The sequence below is a fragment of the Theobroma cacao genome, chromosome 4, assembly GCF_053813885.1.
Source record: "Theobroma cacao isolate CCN51 chromosome 4, ASM5381388v1, whole genome shotgun sequence".
In the NCBI taxonomy this organism is placed as follows: domain Eukaryota; kingdom Viridiplantae; phylum Streptophyta; class Magnoliopsida; order Malvales; family Malvaceae; genus Theobroma; species Theobroma cacao.
The window spans coordinates 38,829,152-38,835,908 of NC_142642.1; the positions used below are offsets into that span (position 1 = coordinate 38,829,152).

The window sequence follows — 6,757 nt, forward strand, 5'->3', positions numbered from 1 at the left end:
TCTTCATCTTTAGCCTCCGAATAAAAATTGACAAGCTTTGGCCCTGATTATGAAGGGACAAAGTATTTTACTCAAACATGTTTGACTTTTTAAGAAAGGTCTCTAGTGGAAACTCTTTTAGGCGTTACCGGTGGATTTGATGCATTAGATTTTTAATGTTTATGGAATTTGAGATTTTTCATATCCTCACAATTTAAAGGAATTGAACTTTATTAATTCTAAATTGGCAATAACCCTTGTTTTTTTTTTTTAAAAGGGAGCCAATGTGAAGAAAAAGCAGTCTGATCAGGCAGCACAAATTGCCGTGATTTCCAGGAGAAAAACATATGTTTTGCATTCACTTTGTCTTCAGCTTATAATGCTTACGGAAAGTTTGCATTATGGAGCAAGTATTCCAAGTTTAATTGGAGCAAAAATGTGCTTGGAAATTTTGTATTGATGGTATCATTGACTCTTTGATCAAGGCTAAAAAGCTTGGGCGTGTCTACCCATACTAGTTTATAAATAAAGGCTAATTGGACAAAGCAATAACATCATAATTTAAGTATATAAATAAAGGTTAATTGGACAAAGCAATAGCATCATAATTTCCTGCTGTTGCTACTACTTTTATAAAAGTCTCTCTAGTGGAAAATGTTTTACACGTTATTAGATTTTCAATGTTAAATTTGAGATTTTTCATATCCTCACAATTTATAAGAAATTAATTTATTAATTGTAAATTGGCAATAGCACTAGTTTCCAATGAAGATCGACTGGATCGAATGCAGTATTAACGTTGATAGAAAGACCTTGAGAAAAACTAAATATAGCAGCACGCTGCAGATGATGAGCGAAACCATCACTAAACCATGGTAGTTTAAAGAAAAATGTCATCCAAAATTCTCAATATTTTTAATTTTGGAAGATTGCAATTATATATATATGGGTTAATATTTAATGCACTGACAGTGTATAGTTTTTATACACTGTCAGCTCACCAGGATATGACACCTCATTAATGAGGTCAAGTAAAAAATTTTTAAGGATTAAAAATTTAATATTAAAAAGTTTATAATAATTAATTAAACAAAAAAAATTATTTTCACTTTTCTATCTCTCTAAGATGTTCTCTTTCTTGTTCTCATCTTTTATCTTTCTCCTACTCCATCATCTTCTTCTCCTCTTCTTCCATTAAAATTAAGTTTTGCAAAATTCTACAACTTCTAGAGCAATTTTTAGATTCTTTTCTTATTCTTTTTTAAAGAGATTGAGAAAACATATCTTAAAAAAAAATAATAAAATAAGATTTAAATATATAAATCTTATAAGCAAAATTTTTTTAAGTTAACAATTTTGCTTCTAATTAATAGGATTAAGCCAAAAAATGTTCTTTATTTAAAATCTTGAAAACGTGAGGTTTAGTTAAAAATTAAAACATTTATATAACATATCATATGAACAATGATTTTGGTTTAAATACCAAAAAACATGTGATTTAGTTTAACATCTTAGATTTAAATTTATTAGCATTTTCGGTTTTAGTAAAATGGTAAAGTAACACCTCAAAAGAGTTTTGATTTTTATAGGGATTTGGAGTTTTATGAGTGCATTTTAAGGGGGAAAAAAAACCTACTGCCCATGGAAAAGGAACAATTTTAGACTTAATAAAATTGTTGACTAAAAAAAATTATACTAATAAGATTTATTTATTTGAATCTTATTTTCTCAATATCTAAAGAATAAGAAAATAATCTAAAAATTATTTTTGAAGTTATAGAATTTTGTAGAACCTAATTTTAATGGAAGAAGAAGAGAAAAAGAAGATGATGGAGTTAGAGAGAAATAGAAAAGAAGAGAACAAGAAAAAAAAAATGGTTGAGAGATTAAAAAGTGAAAATATTTTATTTTTTATTTAATTAATCATTATAAATTTTTAATGTTTAATTTTAAGTCCTTAAAAGTTTTTTATTTTATCACATTAATGAAGTGACACATTTTGGTGAATTGACAGTATATAGAAATTATACACTGTTAGTGCATTAAATATAAATCCTATATATATATATTAGCTAGTAGCCTTTACATGAAATTAGTTTGTTAACGTATTTAATGATTCTTTTCAAAAAAAAAAACGTGTTTAATGATTGTATAAAAATTGAAACAGTACTATTTTAGACAAGGTAATATAAATAGCAATCTACCATCAACTTCTAACTTCATCAATAAAATTGAAGAGCTATGAGTACTATTTTAATGCTTTTGTTTTTCAGTCTAGTTATTGTCAACATTAGTTTCAATGAGGGTTGTATTGAGAGTGAGAGACAAGCCCTTTTCATGTTCAAACAAGATCTCATAAATCATGCCAATCAGTTGGCTTCTTGGTAGACCTGATAATTTTGGACACAACACGTTAACACAATACGAGAAGACATGGGTTAAACAGGTTTTGGGTTTACACTTAACGTGTTTCGTGTTTAATAGTATTTGATACGTTAAGACACGGAAATTTTCGTGTCTTAACGTGTCAGACACGACAAACACGTTTAAAACACGTTTAAACACGTTTACTTAATCGTGTTATCGTGTTTAAACGTGTATACATGACACGTTTATTAACCTATTAAACATTAATAGTTAAAAACTATTTTAACCTTATATAAATAATTTTTAATAATTATTTAATGTGTATTTTAACCTTATGTATGATAATGAATTTTATGTATGTTATTTATATTAAATTTCATTATATTTGATGGTATTATTATTATTATTTTGTTATAATTATTTTATAATTATAGATTTTAAATTTAAATAATAAAATTATATTTAATTATAAATATTTTTATTTAATCGTGTTAAACGTGTTATTAATCGTGTCGTGTCGTATATTGACACGTTTAATAAACGTGTAAAACGTGTTAATCGTGTCGTGTCGTGTTACACGTATATTAAACGTGTACGTGTACGTGTTTTAAATTTAAGACACGAATATTAAACGTATCGTGTTCGTGTTTAGCCTTAACGTGTTTCGTGTCTAATCGTGTCTGACACGTTTAAGACACGAAAACACGAATTGCCAGCTCTACTTCTTGGACTGTTGATAAAGATTGTTGTGCTTGGGTTGAAGTTGTTTGTGACAAATCCACTATTCACTCCGGATACTCATGCCAGTCCTGCTGAATATGAAGACTTTGAGAGGTCAAAGCTAAGAGGTAAGATAAACCCTTCTTCGCTCATGTTGAAGCATTTGAATTATTTGGACTTAAACAACAATGCATTTGAAGGTATTCCCATTCCCAATTTCTTGGGTTCTATTGAGAGTTTAAGATACCTTAGTCTCTCTCGAGCTGGATTTAAAGGATTAGCTCCTCATCGACTCGGAAATCTCTCGAGTTTAAAGACTCTTAATCTTGCCAATGATGAAGGTTATCTCTATGTTGCCAATCTCCAATGGTTGTCTGTTCTTTCCTTGTTAGAACACCTTGATTTGAGTAATGTGAACCTTACAAAGGTTTCCAATTCGTTGAAAGTGCTAAATACACTTCCTTTCTTACAGAAACTATATTTATCAGGCTGTCAACTTCCTCAGGTTCCTCCACCCACAAATCTTAATCTGTCATCTCTTAAAATTCTCGACCTTTCTTTCAATTCTCTTAAAAATACCTTGGTCGACTTTATCTGGATATTTCAACTCAAATCCCTAGTTTCCCTTGATCTGAGTGTTAATAATTTCCAAGGATGTATATTTGATGGCCTTAAAAACATAACATCTCTTAGGCACCTTGATCTTTCACATAACTATTTTAATTCTTCAATTCCTGACTGGTTGTATAATCTTAACCCTCTTCAATTTCTCAGCCTTAGGTCTAACAACTTGCAAGGTTTAATTTCAAGTGCCGTAGGAAGCATCAGTTCTGCCATTAGCCTTGACTTTTCAGGGAATGAACTTGAAGGAAAGATTCCAAGATCAATGGGAAATCTTTGTAACTTAAAATCAATTCATTATTCAGATGTGAACTTAAGTCAAGATATGTCTGACATTTTAGAAATGTTATCGGGATGTGTTTCTAAACAACTTGATTTCTTGAGATTAGGTGGGTGTCAACTTTCCGGTCAATTAATTAACCGACTTGGAAACTTTAAGAATTTGAAGGAACTTTCTTTGTATAATAACTCAATTTCTGGTCCGATTCTGTTGTCATAGGACAACTTTCGTCCTTAAGAGTTTTATATCTTGATCAGAACAATTTAACAGGCCACCTTCCCGAGTCAGTTGGACTGCTTGCAAATTTGGCAGCATTTTTAATTTCTGATAATTTGTTAAGCGGGGTTGTTTCAGAAATTCACTTTGACAATCTTACAAAATTGACATGGTTATATGCTTCTAGGAACCCGCTTGTTTTAAACGTCCATCCTGATTGGATTCCTCCTTTTCAACTCATAATGTTAGGATTAAGCTCTTTGCGTATAGGTTGCCAGTTTCCTCAGCGGCTTCGTTCACAAAAATATTTAAGATATGTAGAGATCTCTAAATCAGGAAATTCAGATAGCATTCCTAGTTGGTTTTGGAATTCACCCCTTCAAGTTCAATATTTCAATCTTTCTCACAACCAAATCCATGGGCAGATTCCTGATATACCTAGGACTGTATTTGTAGATTCCATTATTGACCTTAGTTTTAATAATTTTAGTGGTCCATTACCAAGTTCCAAGCCCTTCAATCACCAAGTTCCAAGATATAACATTATTCCCTGGCATCTCCTCAAACACCTTCAACCCTTCCTCCAACATTCCATTCATAAAATACCCTCCAAGCATTGCATTCCACGTCACCACATCTCTACAGGCCATCCCTTCAAAAACTCCCCTTGCACCTTCCACATCATGACCATGCATGAGCCCAGATATCACAGTGGTATACGTAAAAATATCACGTTCTGGCATTTGATGGAATAAGGCCGAGGCTTTACTTAAAAACCCATTGAGAAAATACCCACCAATCATTGAATTCCAGGTGACAACGTTTTTTGCGAGGCATTTTGTCAAACAGGTTCTGGGCTTGTTGGACAAGCCCATTTTTCCTGAAATTTGAGATTTTGGAGCTGTGGGGTTTAAGGTTGGAGACTGTTGTGGATGTTTGGTTGCTTTGAACGAATGTTGGGGCCGAAAAAGAGAGGTGCCTGGCGACTTTTATAGGAAAAGTTGGGTTTAGTTTAGGAATGAACATGCCCAAACCCAGAGAGCAAGAGAAAGGTGAACAAGACTGATAAAAAAGAAAAGAGTGTGCAATATAAAAGAAAAGGGTTTAGTTCACAATCGTACTCGTGTCAATCAGTAATTGGTCAGCATATATATTTGCAAAACAAACAACTGAACCTCAGGTTGAATATATTAAATAACTAGGCAACACCCTCAAGGATTGTTTGGTACTATTTTTTACAAGATAAAACCAAGTTTATGATATTTCATTTATTATAAATCGTCATTTTTTATATTTAAAATATGTTTGGTTTCATATTTTTTTAGGCAAAGTTATGTTTCCATCATTATTTTAAAATATTAATATATATAATAATGATTAAATATACAAATAAGCTCTCAAATTATATTAAGAAAGTTAATTTAGCTTATATCATTTTATTACATTCAAATAAACCATTGAATTCTTATGTTAAGTTAAAATAAGCCTCCTTCACTAATAGGTGACTAGTCAACAGTATAGTCTATAAATTTTTATACCACGTCATCTGCCACGTGACATGTTGATGTGTCATCTTGATGATATCAATGTCACGTTGCATCAAAAATTGTAGACTAAGAATTGAGTTTTTTCCTTTTTATCCATCCAAATATCCAAAAATGATTAGTTAGGGATTTGGAACAAAAAACTAAAAAAAAAAAAGTAATTGCTTTAAACGATTACAATCGTTTTTTAATTAATTATCATTTTCTTAATTAAAACCATCCTTCCTAACAAAAAAATCTAATCCAACTTTTTCAGTTCGATTAAAACTATTGTTGTTTGATTGAAAATTGGTATATAGAAATTCAATAATACTCAAATACGATTTTAAGAAGAAGAGGAAGTCAATAATAGATTCTCTCTTCACATCTTTCATAGTTTTAAGAAATTCAAAACTACCAAAAGAACAATTTTTAGAGAAGGAATAGGAATTGCAGATAGAGAAAGGACATTCTGACTATAAGAGACATTGGGTTTAAGGAATGTTGAAAAAAGTGAATATTTCTTTGTGGACAACAGTGACTTTAATCGAACTAGAAAAGTTGGATTAGGTTTTTCTGTTAAAAACTAGGGCTTCAATTAAGATGGTTATTAGTTAATAATAATGATAATCAATTTGAAGCAATTAGTTTTTTTTTTTAATTTTTTGTTTCAAATCCCTAACTAATAATTTTTGGATATTTATATACATAAAAGGGAAAAAACCCAATTCTTAGTTAATAATTTTTTATATCATGTCATCTGTCATGTGATATTAATGTCATCAAAATGACACATCAATATGCTACGTGGTAGATGACGTGGCATAAAAAATTACTAATAGTAACATTGACTAACTTCCTTAATTAATAGTTAGTGAAAGAGGTTTATTTAACCCAAAATAAGAGTTCAGGGATTTAGTTTGACACAATAAAAAGATAAAGATTAAATAAACTATCTTGATATAATTTGGAGATTTATTTATATATTTGATCTAATATATATAATTTTGAAAAACTATATATTTACGAATAACTTGAATATCAAGGCATT

At 30.2% G+C, this 6,757-nt stretch overlaps 1 pseudogene; it reads left to right on the forward strand.

Moving 5' to 3' along the window:
- The first annotated feature begins 2,341 nt into the window (after positions 1–2,341).
- LOC148763386 (receptor-like protein EIX1) lies at positions 2,342–5,132 on the forward strand (annotated as a pseudogene).
- Positions 5,133–6,757: the final 1,625 nt, after the last annotated feature.